The sequence below is a fragment of the Salvelinus namaycush genome, chromosome 30 (genome assembly GCF_016432855.1).
Source record: "Salvelinus namaycush isolate Seneca chromosome 30, SaNama_1.0, whole genome shotgun sequence".
Classification (NCBI taxonomy): Eukaryota; Metazoa; Chordata; class Actinopteri; order Salmoniformes; family Salmonidae; genus Salvelinus; species Salvelinus namaycush.
In genome coordinates, this window is record NC_052336.1 from 19243614 (window position 1) to 19262979 (window position 19366).

The following is a 19366-nucleotide window of genomic DNA, read 5'->3' on the forward strand; positions in this document are numbered from 1 at the left end:
ATGAATGTAGGAACATACAGAGCAGTGCCACTGTTAATCCCTGTGTGGTTGTGGTTTAAAAAGCTGCTCTGGCTGTAAGTGGCAGGACTCATATGGGAGACAGGAGAGAGGGGGAGGGAGAGAGGATGGAAGGAGAATTCTTCATTCTCTGTTATCGCAACATGCTTGACAGGCATTATCTCTCACCAAACAAAGTGGCATATTAAAGCTGGCTGGTAAACTCTGTCTCGTAGTGCAATATAAAAACTGTTAGATCTAAACCCTGCTGTGTTCACTGCTGGAGATGAAACACGGAGGAGACTGGTTTAAATCAATGCAGAGCAACTTCTTACGTTGTCACACATTTCCGTGTGTGTGTGTGTGTGTGTGTGTGTGTGTGTGTGTGTGTGTGTGTGCGTGTGTGTGTCAGTGTGAAGGAGAGGACACGCCTGTCAAATCCCGAGTGAATAGAAGCCCACCACTTCCACAGGGCAGTAATCAGGTTGCTGGCTGATTCTCCTGGTAATACTCTGTGGAGTTCAGAACACTGATACATTCCACCACCGACACATTATTTGCGATCTCAAGGAGAAGTATACACAAACAGAAACATAGACTCCACACGCACGCACACGCACACTTTACTATTTCTAAAGCATATGCAAATTAGGCAAGCACAAAACCCCACCACCCATTTGTCACTAATTGAAGACATGTCAATTATGAATGTAGGAACATACAGAGCAGTGCCACTGTTAATCCCTGTGTGGTTGTGGTTTAAAAAGCTGCTCTGGCTGTAAGTGGCAGGACTCATATGGGATACAGGAGAGAGGGGGAGGGAGGGAGACAGGAGAAAGGTGGAGGGAAGAAGACAGGAGAGAGGGGGAGGAAGACAGGAGGGAGGGGGTTGGAAGGAGAGAGGAGAGAGGGGTGGGAGGGATACAGGAGAGAGGGGGAGGGAGGAAGACAGGAGGGAGGGGGAGGGAGGGAGACAGGAGAGAGGGGTGGGAGGGATACAGGAGAGAGGGGGAGGAAGACAGGGAAAGAGAGGGGGAGGAAGACAGGGGAAAGAGAGGGGGAGGAAGACAGGGAAAGAGAGGGGGAGGAAGACAGGGAAAGAGAGGGGGAGGAAGACAGGGGGGAGGGGGAGGAAGGAGAGAGGAGAGAGGGGTGGGAGGGATATAAGAGAGAGGGGGAGGGAGGAAGACAGGAGGGAGGGGGAGGGAGGGAGACAGGAGAGAGGGTGGGAGGGATACAGGAGAGAGAGGAAGACAGGAGAGAGGGGAGGGAGGGAGACAGGAGAGAGGGGGAGGGAGGAAGACAGGAGGGAGGGGGTGGGAGGGAGGGAGACAGGAGAGAGGGAGAGGGAGGAAGACAGGAGGGAGGGGGAGGGAGGGAGACAGGAGAGGGGGGAGGGAGGAAGACAGGAGGGAGGGGGTGGGAAGGAGAGAGGAGAGAGGGGTGGGAGGGAGACAGGAGAGAGGGGGAGGGAGGAAGACAGGAGGGAGGGGGAGGGAGGGAGACAGGAGGAGGGAGGAAGACAGGAGGGAGGGAGGGGGAGGGAGGGAGACAGGAGAGAGGGGGAGGGAGGAAGACAGGAGGGAGGGGGAGGGAGGAAGACAGGAGGGAGGGGGAGGGAGGGAGACAGGAGGGAGGGGGAGGGAGGAAGACAGGAGAGAGGGGGTGGGAAGGAGAGAGGAGAGAGGGGAGGGAGGGATACAGGCGAGAGGGGGAGGGAGGAAGACAGGAGGGAGGGGGAGGGAGGGAGACAGGAGAGAGGGGGAGGAAGACAGGAGAGAGGTGGAGGGAGGGAGAGAGGGATGGGGAGGGAGAGATGCAGGAGAGAGGGGGAGGGAGGAAGACAGGAGGGAGGTGGGAGGGAAGGAGGGAGAGAGGAGGGAAGGAGAATTCATCATTCTCTGTTATCGCATTATGACAGGCATTATCTCTCGCCAAACAACATGTCACACTGCAGTTATTGAAAAGCAAATTAGAATAATAATAAAAGAGGTCGCAAACATCATCAGATTTTTCATATTAAAGCTGGCTGGTGAACTCTGTCTCGTAGTGCAAAATGAAAACTGTTAGATCTAAACCCTGCTGTGCTCACTGCTGGAGATGAAACACGGAGGAGACTGGTTTAAATCAATGCAGAGCAACTTCTTACGTTGTCACACATTTCCATGTGTGTGCGTGTGTGTGTGTGTGTCAGTGTGAAGGAGAGGACACGCCTGTCAAATCTCGAGTGAATAGAAGCCCACCACTTCCACAGGGCAGTAATCAGGTTGCTGGCTGATTCCCCTGGTAATACTCTGTGGAGTTCACCACCGACACATTGTTTGCAATCTCACGGCTACCATATGACATGCAGTATGGATACACAAACAGAAATGCAGACACCACACACACACACACACACACACACACACACACACACACACACACACACACACACACACACACACACACACACACACACACACACACACACACACACACACAGATCTGGATTGCCTGGGATTGCAATGAGATGTTTTTCCATTTCCCAGCACATTTAAACCAATACATTTCCTCAGTTACATGCCCATTTTAAAAATGCAATTGTATGCCTGCAACCTCACTGTTGATATTTTACATCAGCCAGCTGTGGCTGTTGGAACAGAGCAGGTGATGTGATGAGGCCAGAGAGATAGCTGAATGGTTCCTCGCAGGAGTGTTGACAAATCCCCAGCTATTGATTGGTGCATGGGCTGACTGAGCACAAGTCTCAAATGATCTCCATCAAGCCCTGTGAGTGTCTGTTAACCAATACCAGCTGCAGCCAGCCAGGTAAAGAAGCAGAACCACAGACAATTGTGGTGACAAAGACGTGTATTAGGGTGTCCTCTGGCTCAGAACAGAGTGTATAGTTTCCACAGGTGCTGGGTTAGGAAGCTGTACTGTGTACGGTGTAACTTTTGGATACCTCATTTCTTGAGAACAGGAGACTGTTCCTCCTGTTTGTTTGTACGATGAAGGGGTGGGTGGGGTGGGGGGGTCCGTGCATACTGTATGTGTGTGTGTGTCCAGCAGAAGCCATTGTCCAGGCTCCCTGGCCAGTGATTGACTGCGCCGCTGAGTATAGCTGACAGTCCTCCGGCGTTGACCTGAGCCCTGTGCATCGATAAACAAGCTAGGCTAGTACTCCTCTAATCAGGCCTCCCGTAGCAGCACAACACACTCTGAATCACAGCACAAGGACAGACCTACAGAGAACAAAGACTACGGGACCACTGGGGAGCTCTGTGTGGGTTCCGTAGGTGTGTGAGTGGCTGTGTTGCTACCTTTGCATGGAGCATATTTGTAGCAGAAGCGTAGGGGAAGGATGTTCAGCAGAGAATTAAGCAGAGAATCACTCTGCATGACTGACTCAAGAGAGACACGACAGAGAGAATTATGAAAAGAGTTGGTCAAAGCCTGTGCGATGCCGATCAATAATTTGCAATCATGCAAGACAATAAGAGATCCTCTCTCTAGGAGTGTGAACAATGTAAAGCTGAGGAAAGGTCTGTATTACAGTATTACAAGTTTTGGGGAAAGGGGAAGAGAGTGATAACCATCCTGCCTGCTAGTGATGAGTCCTGAGTACAGTGTCTGCAGTTGTCCGTCCAGCAGATGGCAGTGTCTTTCTTCTCTGTCTGTCCAATGAGCAGTCCCCGCTGGTATGAACCCTTGGACATTCAACAAACGGGAGACTATCAGTACAGGTTAAAACCATCTAAAGAGAAATTATATTAATCTCTTCTCCTCTACTGATCTAACAATGGGGGCAGGTTAGGAGGCTTATTACCAATCTGTACAGTAGCAGAAGATGGATTGTGCTAGTCATAGAGAAAGGTTGTTATAAAAGCAATCCACCAATCAGCTACATAAGCTTTGACCCTGAGTGCCCTTCCTGTCCTTCCCCCTGTCCCCAGGTCAGTTAGTCAGCCCCATGTGCAGGGCCGGCACCAGGCATAAGCGACATAAGCAGTCGCTTAGGGCCCCAGGCTGCTAGGGGGCCCCGACCAAGTCGGGGTCTCAACTTACTGTTGAGAGTTAGAATTGTAGAATACACAAGGTGCAATTTCTAAATTTTGTTGTGTATCAGCAGTTTTTATCTTGTCATGTCAGTCACTGATAGTCACTCAATTAGCAAAGTCAGCTAACAATTTTTATATTGGTAAATTTGTCGAGCCAGCTATCTAAACTTGTAGTAATCATGGCCGAATACCGACCACACAGGCACACAGGGCACATGCCCAAGATTTTGTTAGTCACTCTAATCAGAAAACATTAACATGTCATAAGTCATATCAAAATGTGTAGCATTGCAGGAAATTAGCTTTAAAACTGAAAAAGAATTCACTCTGCTCCATGGAAAAATGTGTTGAGTAGCATGAAATGTGTTAGAAAATTGCAACATTTTCTCTCCGCCCCATGGTAACGTGTAGAACTGCAGAAAATATACTTTAAAATGAAGAAGAAAATGATCCGCCATCAAGAGGGGATCTCTAAAAGGTTTAGCTGTGAGGAGTGGTGTAGTGCTATTTTTATAGGTGCAGGACCAAGAGAGAAAAAAGTAAATGAAGTCATCATTTCATAGTTTCATATTTCATAGCTTGTACCGACAGATGTAGCCTATTGAACTTGATTATAGAATATGCATAAAATGCATCCTCCAAATCTCTAAGGGCCCCCTGTGCTTAATTACAGTGATTCAATTAGCGCTACCTCCTCTTAACTAATAAGATCCCTGTGTTGTGTTCCCTGGTATTTTGCCCCTTGACCACCTGGTCATGGTCACCAGACTGGAAGCTCAGGCTGGAGAGGGAGATGGTCATGTTAATGGATTATGGAGAGGTCTAGAGATCACCAGATCACCCTTCCTCTATAACAGGGTTCCACAACTGGAGGCTCCGTGACGAATTTGGCCCGTGGGTGGTTTTATTTGGCCCCTAAATAAATCGTATTATCATTATATACACTGCTCAAAAAAATAAAGGGAACACTTAAACAACACAATGTAACTCCAAGTCAATCACACTTCTGTGAAATCAAACTGTCCACTTAGGAAGCAACACTGATTGACAATAAATTTCACATGCTGTTGTGCAAATGGAATAGACAACAGGTGGAAATTATAGGCAATTAGCAAGACACCCCCAATAAAGGAGTGGTTCTGCAGGTGGTGACCACAGACCACTTCTCAGTTCCTATGCTTCCTGGCTGATGTTTTGGTCACTTCTGAATGCTGCCGGTGCTTTCACTCTAGTGGTAGCATGAGACGGAGTCTACAACCCACACAAGTGGCTCAGGTGGTGCAGCTCATCCAGGATGGCACATCAATGCGAGCTGTGGCAAGAAGGTTTGCTGTGTCTGTCAGCGTAGTGTCCAGAGCATGGAGGCGCTACCAGGAGACAGGCCAGTACATCAGGAGACGTGGAGGAGGCCGTAGGAGGGCAAGAACCCAGCAGCAGGACCGCTACCTCCGCCTTTGTGCAAGAAGGAGCAGGTGGAGCACTGCCAGAGCCCTGCAAAATGACCTCCAGCAGGCCACAAATGTGCATGTGTCTGCTCAAACGGTCAGAAACAGACTCCATGAGGGTGGTATGAGGGCCCGACGTCCACAGGTGGGGGTTGTGCTTACAGCCCAACACCGTGCAGGACGTTTGGCATTTGCCAGAAAACACCAAGATTGGCAAATTCGCCACTGGCGCCCTGTGCTCTTCACAGATGAAAGCAGGTTCACACTGAGCACATGTGACAGTCTGGAGACGCCGTGGAGAACGTTCTGCTGCCTGCAACATCCTCCAGCATGACCGGTTTGGCGGTGGGTCAGTCATGGTGTGGGGTGGCATTTCTTTGGGGGGCCGCACAGCCCTTCTTGGGCTCGCCAGAGGTAGCCTGACTGCCATTAGGTACCGAGATGAGATCCTCAGACCCCTTGTGAGACCATATGCTGGTGCGGTTGGCCCTGGGTTCCTCCTAATGCAAGACAATGCTAGACCTCATGTGGCTGGAGTGTGTCAGCAGTTCCTGCAAGAGGAAGGCATTCATGCTATGGACTGGCCCGCCCGTTCCCCAGACCTGAATCCAATTGAGCACATCTGGGACATCATGTCTCGCTCCATCCACCAACGCCACGTTGCACCACAGACTGTCCAGGAGTTGGCGGATGCTTTAGTCCAGGTCTGGGAGGAGATCCCTCAGGAGACCATCCGCCACCTCATCAGGAGCATGCCCAGGCGTTGTAGGGAGGTCATACAGGCATGTGGAGGCCACACACACTACTGAGCCTCATTTTGACTTGTTTTAAGAACATTACATCAAAGTTGAATCAGCCTGTAGTGTGGTTTTCCACTTTAATTTTGAGTGTGACTCCAAATCCAGACCTCCATGGGTTAATAAATTTGATTTCCATTGATAATTTTTGTGTGATTTTGTTGTCAGCACATTAAACTATGTAAAGAAAAAAGTATTTAATAAGAATAGTTCATTCATTCAGATCTAGGATGTGTTATTTTAGTGTTCCCTTTATTTTTTTGAGCAGTGTATATTTTTTTCAATTGCTGAATTTTCATTGTTGGACATAAAAGACTGTAAAAACACCAAGAAATCAGCTCCAACTGATTTTAATTTTGCAAATCTGTTCCCAACTATTCCCACGCATAATAGAGAGATATGTGATTGTATACAAATGTAAGCAAGGTTTGAAATGATTGTTATAATCAAATATTATATCTGGTTGGGTGTCTTACGGTCAATTTGCAGTCTACAAATGATTTGTAATTATGTTCTGACCCCCTGAACATCCGCTCAAGAATAATTTGTCCCACGGCTGAATCTAGTAGATGATCCCTGCTCTATAATAACATCATAACCCCCTATCCAGCCTTCACACCGCACATCCGCCCCTGTGAATGTGGATGATGCAATCAGCAGCAATAGCATCACTCCACTGATCCATGGGTAAAGCCATGTGATTAAACACAGAACCCAGGGCAGAAGGGTTCTCCTTACCTCATCGTCCAACAACAACAGCTCCCCTCCAGGCTCTCACCAGTCTCCACTCTTCAGTCCCAGGCTGGGGATCAGCTCTCTGCTCTCTGGGATTCTCTCAGACCCCCAGGACTGAACGCCCTGCCTCTAGACAGCGATAGAGAGATGGAGACACACATCAACAACAACAACACATTCTCATTCCATCACTCTGGACGACATCTACAGACTACTGTAAATCTATGACAATAAGCGGAAAGTCTAAATAAACCAAGAGTGACGAGATAGCCATAGATGAGGTGAGTAACGTCTATTTATAGACACTGTTTTTTATGGTTAGCGTGTAAGTAAAATAAAAAAGGAGTAACAGTCACCAGCATGTATCATATTATCTAACATGTCAGTGACTATGGGTGTTTATTGTATGTTCTGTATATGTTAATACACAAAACCCTGGAACCTACAGTGGAAGTCATTCTATCTGAGTGAGTATGTCAGATCATGTTGGCTTGGTTTTATTCAGCAGCGCTGGTCCCACTAGTAAACATCCATATGACCTGGGGCTGAAGAGAGGATGAGAGAGAGGGAGGGAGGGAGGGAGAGAGAGAGGGAAAGAGAGAGAGAGAGAGATGGAAGGAGGGAGGGAGAGAGAGAGAGAGAGGAATGGAAGGAGGGAGGGAGGGACTACGGGATGAGGGAGGGAGAAATAGAGGGATGGATTGAGGGAAGGATGGAGGGAGGGATGGAGGGAGGGATGGAGATGGAGGGAGGGATTGAGGGAGATGAAGGGATGGAGATGGAGGGATGGAGGGATGGAGGGAGATGGAGGGATGGAGGGAGATGGAGGGAGGGAGGGAGATGGAGGGATGGAGGGAAGGATAGAGGCAGGGAGGGAGTGAGTGCTTAATTTGTAAATCGTGAGGTCCTGTAACACATAGTGTGGGGGGGGGGGGGGGGGGGGCTGTCCAGGGGGCTGTCCAGGGGGCTCTGAGGTACTGGAACACATTGAGAAAAAAAGTGTCAAACACAACGTAGCAGCCAAGTAGCCTACTACCTATGGTGGTGAAACGAAACGGACAGCACTCAAGGTGCTAATTAATTCAAAGCATTTTAGACGTCACTGCACACTTACTTGAGTATAGCTGCGGGGCTTACACAAGTCCCAATTTCTTATATCAATGTACAGCAACATTTTTAGATGACACTGCAGAACACCCACCATATGCACACATACTCAGCTGTGGGGTTTACAAGACACATATTTCATATAATTTTCAAGACATCAATGTAGCAGTAAAACAAATATCAATATCGGAATATAACTTCAAATAAAATAAATCTCTGTAGGCTACAGCAGAACACACATATGAGAATATATAGGCCTCCTGCTTATGTGATAATATGAAGCACATATTCAGATTACAAACTTGTTCTGTGCTGTGAAGGTAAAGGGGAAAAAATGTCCTACCTTAGTTTTCAAAACCTCCCACAATGACTCTCCCCATGTCAAGTCATGCCGCCAGAGGTACCGGATCTGGGAAAATAGGTGCCTGAACAAATAAAGTCAAATCTGAGAGGTGACGGATCTTGTTCCGGTAGGAGCTGGCTCAAATTAAGCACTGGAGGGAGGGATGGAGGGAGGGAGAGATGGAGGAATAGATGGAAGGAAGGATAGAGGGAAAGAGGCAGATGGATGGAAGGATAGAGGGAAAGAGGGAGAGGGAGGAGGGGGGACTGGAGAGAGGGAGGGACGGAGGGAGGAGTGGAGAGAGGGAGAGATGGAGGGGAGCAAGTGTCCAGAGGTCACCCCGTGACTGAGGGGTAAATAAATATATAAATGAGATGTGTAAAGCAGATCTCTGTTGGCATCAGAACGCAGCCTAAATCATCATACCACTGGTGACCCCCGCCTGCCAGGCCATGCTACTGCAATCACACTCCTGGGGACCAGGGTCTTCATCGGTTGGCAATGGCCAACAACGTGATATGTCACCGCAACTGAGGTGGTGGACTTAAGTTTTCAATTCCGCATTCTGGAGATGTGGGTGGAAAATAAAAGAAGAGGGGAAATTTGCCAGGCAAGACGACAGGGGGGGCTTTGTGGGGATTACAGTGTCTGTGGATGAGGAAGGCATTAGAGTGGAAACACAAGCCAGGAGCCCCTGCAGGACAGGGAACAGTGGAGGAGGGTAAAGAGAGGGTGGCCGCGCTCTGAAACTGATACAACTGCATTCTCCTCTAAACATCACAGGGCCAGCTAACCCCTCCACACATTCCCCCAACCCCCCAAACCCCTCCCCTGTCGTGATGTAAGACAGGGGCCTCATCCCACCACTTTGTCTTCTGTGATTTATCAAAGAAAAGGGCACTCCATGTCCACCTCCAAACCCCCCCCCCCCACACCCCCCTCCGTCCTCACCCCTCTAACTATCCCTCCCTACGCCCCCCGATCCCACTACACCCCCCTCCGTCCTCACCCCTCTAACTATCCCTCCCTACGCCCCCCAACCCCTACACCCCCCTCCGTTCTCACCCCTCTAACTATCCCTCCCTACGCCCCCCCAACCCCTACACCCCCCTCCGTCCTCACCCCTCTAACTATACCTCCCTACGCCACCCAACCCCTACACCCCCCTCCGTCCTCACCCCTCTAACTATCCCTCCCTACGCCACCCAACCCCTACACCCCCCTCCGTTCTCACCCCTCTAACTATCCCTCCCTACGCCCCCCCAACCCCTACACCCCCCTCCGTCCTCACTCCTTTAACCATCCCTCTCTACACCCCCACCCCCACTACACCCCACTCCGTCCTCACCCCTTTAACTATCCCTCTCTACGCCCCCCACCCCCTCTACACCCCCCTCCTACCTCACTCCTTTAACTGTACCCCTCTATACCCCACACCCCCCTATGTCCTCGCCCCACTCCGTCCTCACCCCTCTAACTATCCCTTCCTACGCCCACCACCCTCCTAAACCCCCTTCCGTCCTCAACCCTCTAACTGTCCCTCCCTCTTCAACTGGCCCTGGAGACAGCTGGGCAAACACTGACCCGTATCGCCCATTTATCCCCATGACCCCCAGAATCCCTGCTTGCTTCCCAGCCTCACCCCCAGCTTTGGCCCCTGGCTCCAGCCTCTACCTCACCAGCCTAGCAACTGGGACAGTGGCCCAGGGCCCTCTGTGGGACTATACATGTGAGACTCTGGAATTCTAAACACCCTAAGAGCTCTGGCAAACAGCAAAGGTCAGGCAGAGACACAGACACTGAAGCAGTGTCCGGAATCTGAATGTGTGTGAATCTGGCTGAAAATTCCATTCAGGCTGCCGCCAGCAATAGGCAAAGATAGCAAGGGAGTGTGAGTTCTGCCAGAGACAGTGAGAAGAAGATAGAAGGATGAGAGAAGACAAGCTGCTCTCTTTCCTCCTTTGTGGGAAGATGGGAAGATGAGGCGCTCCATTGAGAAAGGTTATGCGTGGTGTTCCTGCGGCTGTGTTTATCCAGTGGTGTGGAGACAGAGCTCAGAGTATGGACGGCCTGCCACCTTGTCCTCTCCCCCTATAGAATAACTATCTTCAAAGTAATGACTCGGGACGTCGGGTTTGATATGAAAGCTTCTTTTAGTAATAATTCTTGATCACGTTACATTTAACAACTTTAGATTCTACAGAGCAATGCCAGTAAGATGCTAGCGCAAAAGGAGCCCAATAATCACCTGTTAATTGCGCTTAACTAGCGCGTTCACTCTCTACTTCCTGTCTCAAGGCATTCTGGAACTTGCAGTCAAAAGCGTAATTCAATACTAACCAATACAATTACATATGTAAATAACTGTAAAGAAATATCTTTAGATACAGCTCAATGAATTAACTTAAACATTAACTCTGTAACACATTAAAGTTACAACACCCCCAGGGCAAGGCAGAATGACACATTTTCATGACAACTACACACAGTGAAATAGGATGACTGGAAGAAAAACATTACACCTCCCTCCCTCCCTCCCTCCCTCCCTCCCTCCCTCCCTCCCTCCCTCCCTCCCATTCTCATTCCTCCCCTATCATCCTTTATGCTCTCTTTGTCTGTACACATTCCCCTACCTCTCTGCATCGCTCTCCTCCTAGTCTAGCTGTATGTTCTCTTTGTCTGAACACATCCCTTTTTATTCCAGCATCTCTCCCTTTCTCTCTAATGCTGATACATCACACATTATCCCTGTAGAGAAATGAAAGACAGAAAAGGATAAGGAGGGTAAATGGTGAAGGGCTAATGATGTGCAGTACTATACCTGCAGTAGACGTAATCTAAAGTGGCAGTAGATAAAAGAGCTGAGGCTTGACCAAGACGTTACTTAGTCAAGTAGAGTTCCACAGAGCTTTGTTTCTGTCAGAGACTAACATGGTGCATGGCTTAAACTCATACACATCTGAAGAGAGAAACGCTAACACACACACACGCAACACTAACACACACAGATACACAAACACTTGCACAGATACACACACACACACACACACACACACACACACACACACACACACACACACACACACACACACACACACACACACACACACACACACACACACACACACACACACACACACACACACACACACACACATATACAAGCCCCCCTTGCTCCATCCCCCAGTTGTTTCAGTAATTAACCCCGCGCAGTGCTTATACAGGTTTATATAATCTGTGAAGTACACATTTACATACATAATACTTGGAGCTCTGCATCAGTTCCACCCAACAAAACAGTCCTGATGCCTGATGCTTGTCTTTTAAAGCATGAGCATTAAAGTGAGAGAATGGGGCTCAGAAATGCCTGCCATGGCTACAGTGCTCTGGCAATGCAAACAGGAAACAGCCCAGTGTATAGGCTAGGCTAGTATAGTACAGACTAGCAGCCTGCCTGCCGTCCCATCTTCTAACTGACAGCAGGGATCATTAGCGCCATGACGAGTCTGAAGGAGACAAGAAAGGGGCTTAATTCGAGACACTGACCTGTAGTCAGGCACGATGCAGCAGCAACGGACCGATCGACGACCACATCACAGCACCTGACAAACACAGGCACTGCTAAATATAGACCTGCGAATTAGGGCTGCCTCTGTGTACATTTACTTCTATGTTAATTATTAGGCTCACACACAGACGAGGGCAGTATAACCCCATATTGGGCAGGATCTGAAGCAGTCCAGGAAGTCATTTTCGAGAGACTTGTTATTTTTCATTTTGACCATTTACATGACACAGAACATGAAGGCACTGGTATAGTGTCTAATTAGCTAACACACAGTGAGACTTCTAAGGACTGGATAGATATAAAAATGATCATTTTAATCAATGTTCTGCATCTTGAGGCCAGAAGCAAAATTCTACTTTTTCAACTAGCTAGATACAATAATAGGTACCTCCCATTTCCCCAAATATAGATTATTTTAATTACACCAGGAGCCACCCAGCAGTAAGATCAGATCAAATCTGTTGCTTCCCTCCAAGTCTCCACTGTGCAACCAGCACACCATCACACAAACTGAGCCAATTGTTCAACCAAGCACAGCGGCTTTCACAACACAGCTGAGGGGTGGTGGTGGTGATGATGGTGGCCATGATCCTGCTCAAAAACAAAGCTGCTCCGTCAGGTGAAATAGATCAGGTAGCCATTTTCTCCTGGGAGAGAGGTAGACTACCTCTCTCACACTGCCTCTCCTCTCCTCCACCGGTAGCCTAGCGAGTATGTCAGTGTGTGAGCCGCTGCTCTGGGGTCTAATTAATGCAGCACACTGTGCACCCATATGGCTACATGTGATTAAACAGATCGAAAAGAGAAGAGAGCGAGTCAACCACATGGGTCCCCATCTCCCTCTCTCTGTCCATGCAGCCTGGATTGCTGCGTCAGCTTGTTTTCTCTCTAACCTCTCTCTCTCTCTCTCTAAGACAGTGATTTGACCTTGACGCAGAGGAGTTTGATTAGACCCAGGGAAATCAATACTGAACATGTCCAAGTCAGTCAAACACACAATGAATTATATATTTTGTCATGTCATTATGCCCAAGCTATTTTTCATCTCCAAGGCCAAAGCAAGGTAAATATGTAGTTGTCTTTTCCTGTGGGGACAAAGGCTGCACGCGTCCCTCAGCCAGCTGAGCAGGCTGGGGGCTTCGTCTCTATCTCCCAGCTATTACTGGTGCCATGGCTGCTGGCTTTCACTCTGTGTGCATGTGTTTGATTAGGGAGGGGCTCCCTGGGCTCACGGATGGGTGCTTTTGGAGATGTCATTTCTCTCCCTCCTCCTGCTCATCCCCTCTCTCCCTCTCTCTCTCCCCTCTTTGTCCTGCTTCACACATCTCAGGCATCAGCCGCTCTGGGGATGCGACATCTCTGCCTGCCTGCTTGCCCAATGACAGCAGCTCTCCTACCCTTCCTTCCTTCCTTCCTTCCTTCCTTCCTTCCTTCCTTCCTTCCTTCCTTCCTTCCTTCCTTCCTTCCTTCCTTCCTTCCTTCCTTCCTTCCTTCCTTCCTTCCTTCCTTCCTTCCTTCCTTCCTTCCTTCAGGGGCTGATGTGTGTGTACTCTATGTGTGTGGAGGAGAGAGAGGGAGAGGGAGAGAGATGGAGAGGGAAAGGGAGAGGGAGGGAGGAATAGATGGAGAGGGAGGGAGGGAGAGAGAGAGAGAAAGAGATTAGTGCATGTGTCAGAGATATGATTCCATATCTGTGCATGTGAGCCATTCACTCACTGCCACTGAAAAGGTCACCAGATTTATTTCTGGCAAATACATAGAAATGTGTTATAGGGGCAGCCATTTTACTCCTTCGAAGCAATTCCCTCGGCACGGTCTGCAATTACATCAGTCCTCCTTTCTGGGGAGAACCAGTCACTCCATTAATGCATTCAGTGCCACGTCTCCTGTGGCCTCCCAAAGTTAATGCACACATCCTCCATCACACACGACAAAATGTGAGCTAGCACTGAAATCCTGTATGCCTCCACCATGACCAAAGGGAAGAAATCCAGAAGTCCAGCACCATCCGAAGGGGATGGGAGGGGTCAAAATTACTGTAACTCGTCTGGGCTTAGTATGCGGTTACAATTAGAAAAAGACACAAAGACCCAAAGACACACACACACGCACGCACGCACGCACGCACGCACGCACGCACGCACGCACGCACGCACACACACACACACACACACACACACACACACACACACACACATAGGCAAACACACAGAGGACCCACTCCAAAACCAGAGGAGCTGACAAGATGGTTTTGATTATTTGCGATGTGTGAGGAGGTACGTTTCCCCCTTCACAGTCACCTGGGAAGCGTGTTACGGCTGGGAAATCTGGAAGCAGTAAAAAAGCTGAAAACTTCAGAGGGAGGCGGGCATGAAAGTTGGCTGGTCTGACCTGTGACCGCCTTCTCTCTCGACTGCTCCCTTTGAGCTGCTAAAAGGCGTGCGTTGTGAGAATCCAAAAGACAGCTGCACCCCCCTTCTTGAAGCGCTCTTGGGGAGCGCAGAGGTCCCCCTCTCTCAGTTCGGGTCTAAATTATGTGGGGTCAGGGGGGCTGGTTGACCCCCAGTGGAGGTGGTCCGGCCGGGCCGGGGATAGAGTTTCACTGGTTTATATGGCCAGCCTGGGCTGCTCTGCTCAGCTCTGTGCTGTTATGTGGTTGAGGGGCCATCCATCCTGCCTCTGAACACAGCTCCCTGTTTTCTCTGATTTACTATCGCAAGAGATAATGAAGAAACCAGCGCCGCAGGGCTCTCTCTCACACACTCTCTCTCACACACACTCTCTCTCTCACACACTCTCTCTCACACACACACTCTCTCACACACTCTCTCTCACACACACTTACAGTTACAAACGCAGATACACACACACACCACACTCAGTCACATGTACGCAAGCACACACACTTACACATACACACCACCCACACCACACACAGATACACACACACACGTGCACACCACACAGATACATACACACCACACAGATACATACACACGTACACACCACACACAGATACACAACACAGACACACCCATATACACTGTCATCACAGGAAGCTGCTGAGGGGAGGACGGCTCATAATAATGGCTGGAATAGAGTCAATGGAATGGCATCAAACACATGGAAACCATGTTTTTGATGTATTTGACACCATTCCACTAATTCCGCTCCAGCCATCACCACGAGCCCATCCTCCCCAATGAAGGTGACACCAGCCTCCTGTGACTGTCACATATTCGACAGTCACATGTACGCAAGCACACACAGTAATGACACAGCTCAGAGGGTTGTCCCACACCACAAACGTGTCCACAGGGCAGCACTGCAGGGAGATATGGAGACAGGAGGAGTGTGTGTGTGTGTGGTTGTATATATGTGTGTGTGTATATATGTGTGTGTGTGTGTATATGTGTATATGTGTGTATATGTGTGTATATGTGTGTGTGTGTGTGTGTGTATGTGTATATGTGTGTATATGTGTGTATATGTGTGTGTGTGTGGTTGTATATATGTGTGTGTGTGTATATGTGTATATGTGTGTATATGTGTGTGTGTGTGTATATGTGTATATGTGTGTGTATATGTGTGTGTGTGTATATGTGTCTGTGTATATATATATATGTGTGTGTGTGTATATGTGCGTGTATATATGTGTGTGTGTATGTCAATGTTATTTATAGTGCTGTTATTGATCTCATGCATCAGGGAGTGAGGCAGAGTCAGGGTGCCTCAGATTACAGGGACATTCACATGCATTTCATACTGTACTATACCCAGTGGGACAGCGTGGCAGCGTGAGACTGCACTGTGGGGCTTCGGGAACATACATATACATACACACAAATAGCAGACCACCTTAGACTAATATAGTGTACAAACTAGCGATGGGGAACAAAACCGATATAGTTACATATCTAGATATTATTTCTGATGATATATTGTATCGTTTTGACAATATCGCAATATTATTTTTGGAGTAGTTGGCTGTACCTGCACCAACAACTCCATAGCTTGTTCTCCATCACCATTTCATTTAGGGAGCACTTTTATTTCCATGACTGATCAAAACGTGTTTTCTCATGGCTCTCTCTTGTCTCTGCAGCAGACATATGAGGAGCAATATGTTTGGAACATCGAATCTCATCAAAATCACAGTATTTGAATCATAACATATTGAATCGTGAGAATCGCAATACATATCGTATATCGACACCTAAGTATCTTGATAATATGGTATTGTGAGGTCACCGGCTATTCCCAGCTCTAGTACACACAGTTGCTACCACGTGAAGACGTGCATTTTTACTGCCCAATGTTTTATCAAAGTAAAACACTACACACACTTTTTACTGATCATCCATGGCTTAACCCGGGTAAAATATGGATAGCCCCTTGGTACTGAAAAGTAAGGGATTCTAAAAGTTTAGGATTACGGTAACAATATGTTCCGATTTAGAATTAGGATTAAAGAGTGGAGTGTAAAGAAGGTGTTGAATTAGATGGAGAGGTTTTGGTGCTGGTTTTCTCTCCAGGATTTACATTTAAGCAAGTGAACTGGATGATGAAACTAGTACTGAAACAGGCTTCAGGATATAATTCACAGCCCAAATAAGCAGAGAGTTTGATTTAGATTCCCAGTCTTTCTTAAAGCCTGACTATCTTGGATTGGCAGTGATTAGAAATCCGCATACAGTAATGAGTGTACTCATGAGTGTATTATAAACCAACGCCATGAATGGGGTTCATCATGGCAGAATGTGAGGCATTGTAGGATGCAGCTTCGATGTACTGTAGGGTTAAACTTGTGTTTCCATGTTCTGCTATGCCTTATTTAACCTGATGTGTCATGAGCGTGGATGTGCTTTTGATGAAGGCCGTCCATTTCTTAATTACAATACGTGAGACAAATGTGAAGATCATTGTGTCGCCAAAACAACCACGCGCCCATGCACACACATCCACACGCAGAGTAAGAAACACTTCACACCTGTCCTTTTAATTACTACAGCTAGTTTATTAACATTGTTGTTGTCGTCTTTTGCCTTTAATCAGCGTGGCACAATGACTTCTAAAACAATACAAACCACTAAAAAAGATCTAGTCTGTCTTTATACACATATACACATACATACAGTATTATACATATGTATACACATGTGAATCACGACCAACCATCACGACCAACTACAGATACTGTATCATAGAGAACACACATTTGTGGACACATAAAAATGATCCCTGACGGGAAACATTTCATATTGACCTGAATTTGATTGTGGGACACTTGAGCAGGCAGAGGCACTGACCTCAGCAGACATATAGACAGACATATAGACAGACATATAGACAGACAGTGATTGAACAGCTCCCCACAGAAAATATGCAGCTGATTATACTATACTGTACAGGTTTGTGCTCTCTTAGTTCCTTCTCCATAGCCTGGCTATTCTCATCACACCAGCTCTGTCCCTATATCAAACCCAACATAAGCACTAAAAACCGAGGCACCTTTCCCCACATTAAAAGTACAGTGAGGCTATAGAAACTGTCTGGGCACTGTATTTGTCATTTGGTTTAGGTTAGCACCTTTGCGGCTATACAATAACCCAATGGCATGGTAGTAGCAGTAGCAACAATGACTTTGACAGTCGTACGTATAGTAACTGTATTGGAAAGCCTTTTCCCCTTGCTCTGTGCGATGCCTGGTGGCTTCTACAGGAAGTGAGAGAGACTCTGGAGAGAATGCCACAGGTTTGTGAGGAAGTGAGGAGGGATACAGTCATTATTGCCAACCAAACTGGGTAAGAGGAGATCAAATATGACAGAAATACCACCTGTGTAAGCTCAACTGTAGCTACAATAAGTAGGCACAAGTTTTCCTGGAGATACAAGCAGCTCTCGTATCCCTGCTGATGCCGTAATAGCGCAGGTTTGTACTGTAGATTACAGCTGTGCACACTTTGTGTGTATTTCCATAAACACATGCTTCTCTAAGCACAGCTTTAACATGAAAACATGTTAATAAACGTTTGTACGGAAAGGTTCATGCTTTATTGTCTCCACTGTTTAATGAACATTAACTCGATTTTACGGTTTGACCGTGAATCAATTACATCTCTTAGTGGTGGAAAGGGATCAAACAAAACAAAGTGAGCTATAATAACAGGTAAGACGATATGAAGACGATCAACAAGCTGTCAAGATTATATTTAACAATGTCTTTCTGAGTAGAAACAGTTTTAGCAAATACACACTATCAAATATGTAGACCAACGATGTGGAATAGAAACATCAATAGCACCATGTTAAGATGACAATATTTGCCCTATTCCAATGGCTAAATGTCACAGTGTTACCATCACAAATCCAATAATGATAAACTAACACTTTAGCAATCTGCTAAAACAGCACATTTGCGAATAGCTGAGAAAGATATGGTTTAAAAAACTATTTTTCCCTGTAGCCATGCTTAAATACATTGGATTTAACAAGTTTCTCGACAGAGGTACAAATATACTATTGATCTCAAACATGCTTTAAGTTACAATTCCATTAATTCACCATTAAATGACAAGAATTCAAATGATTAGAACATCTTCAAATCAGCATTATCTGCCATGTACAGTCAGTGAGTTCTTGGGAGAATATCTGAGAGATAATAGCATCAGAAATGCAATCAATTTACAATCAAAAGTATAGTTATTTGGTGCCACAGTGATCAATACAACGCATATGAACAGATCAATACATCTGAACTGTGTAGTGTTACAGCATAACAAAAAAGGCCAATCCCTCAACAGTCCTTGTTTGTTGGTTACACCCATTGTAGCTTCAAACATGTCAACAATGAGATATTACTGTAATCGTTTTCGCTAAGCTCCTACAATATGTAGCTAGCTTTCTCCTGTTTCTACAATATGAACAAACATGTGGAATACATGGACAGACTTGGAGTTGTATCTCATGTAACTTCAACACCACACCATATTTCATGGACATGTTGTAACAAATCTTACTAAGATACTAACTCATGCCTAAACCAGTTTGGGGGGAGGGTTACCTTCTTTGTTTTAAGATATCAGGCCAGTATGGCATACCGTGACTACCTACTCCTACAGTAACATGATCTAAAATTCAAACAATCACTTCTACAAGATTGTGCAAGTGTCTATATTAGTCTTGGTAGATACTTGACTATTTCCTTTGTGGCCACTGGTCAGCAACTGCCAGTTAAGAGAATTCCTAACTTGTTAGGAGTCCAAATTAGCATGAATAGGATCTGCAAAAATAGAATGGGGGAAAAAAACAGGAAAATAACATGGCCAGCA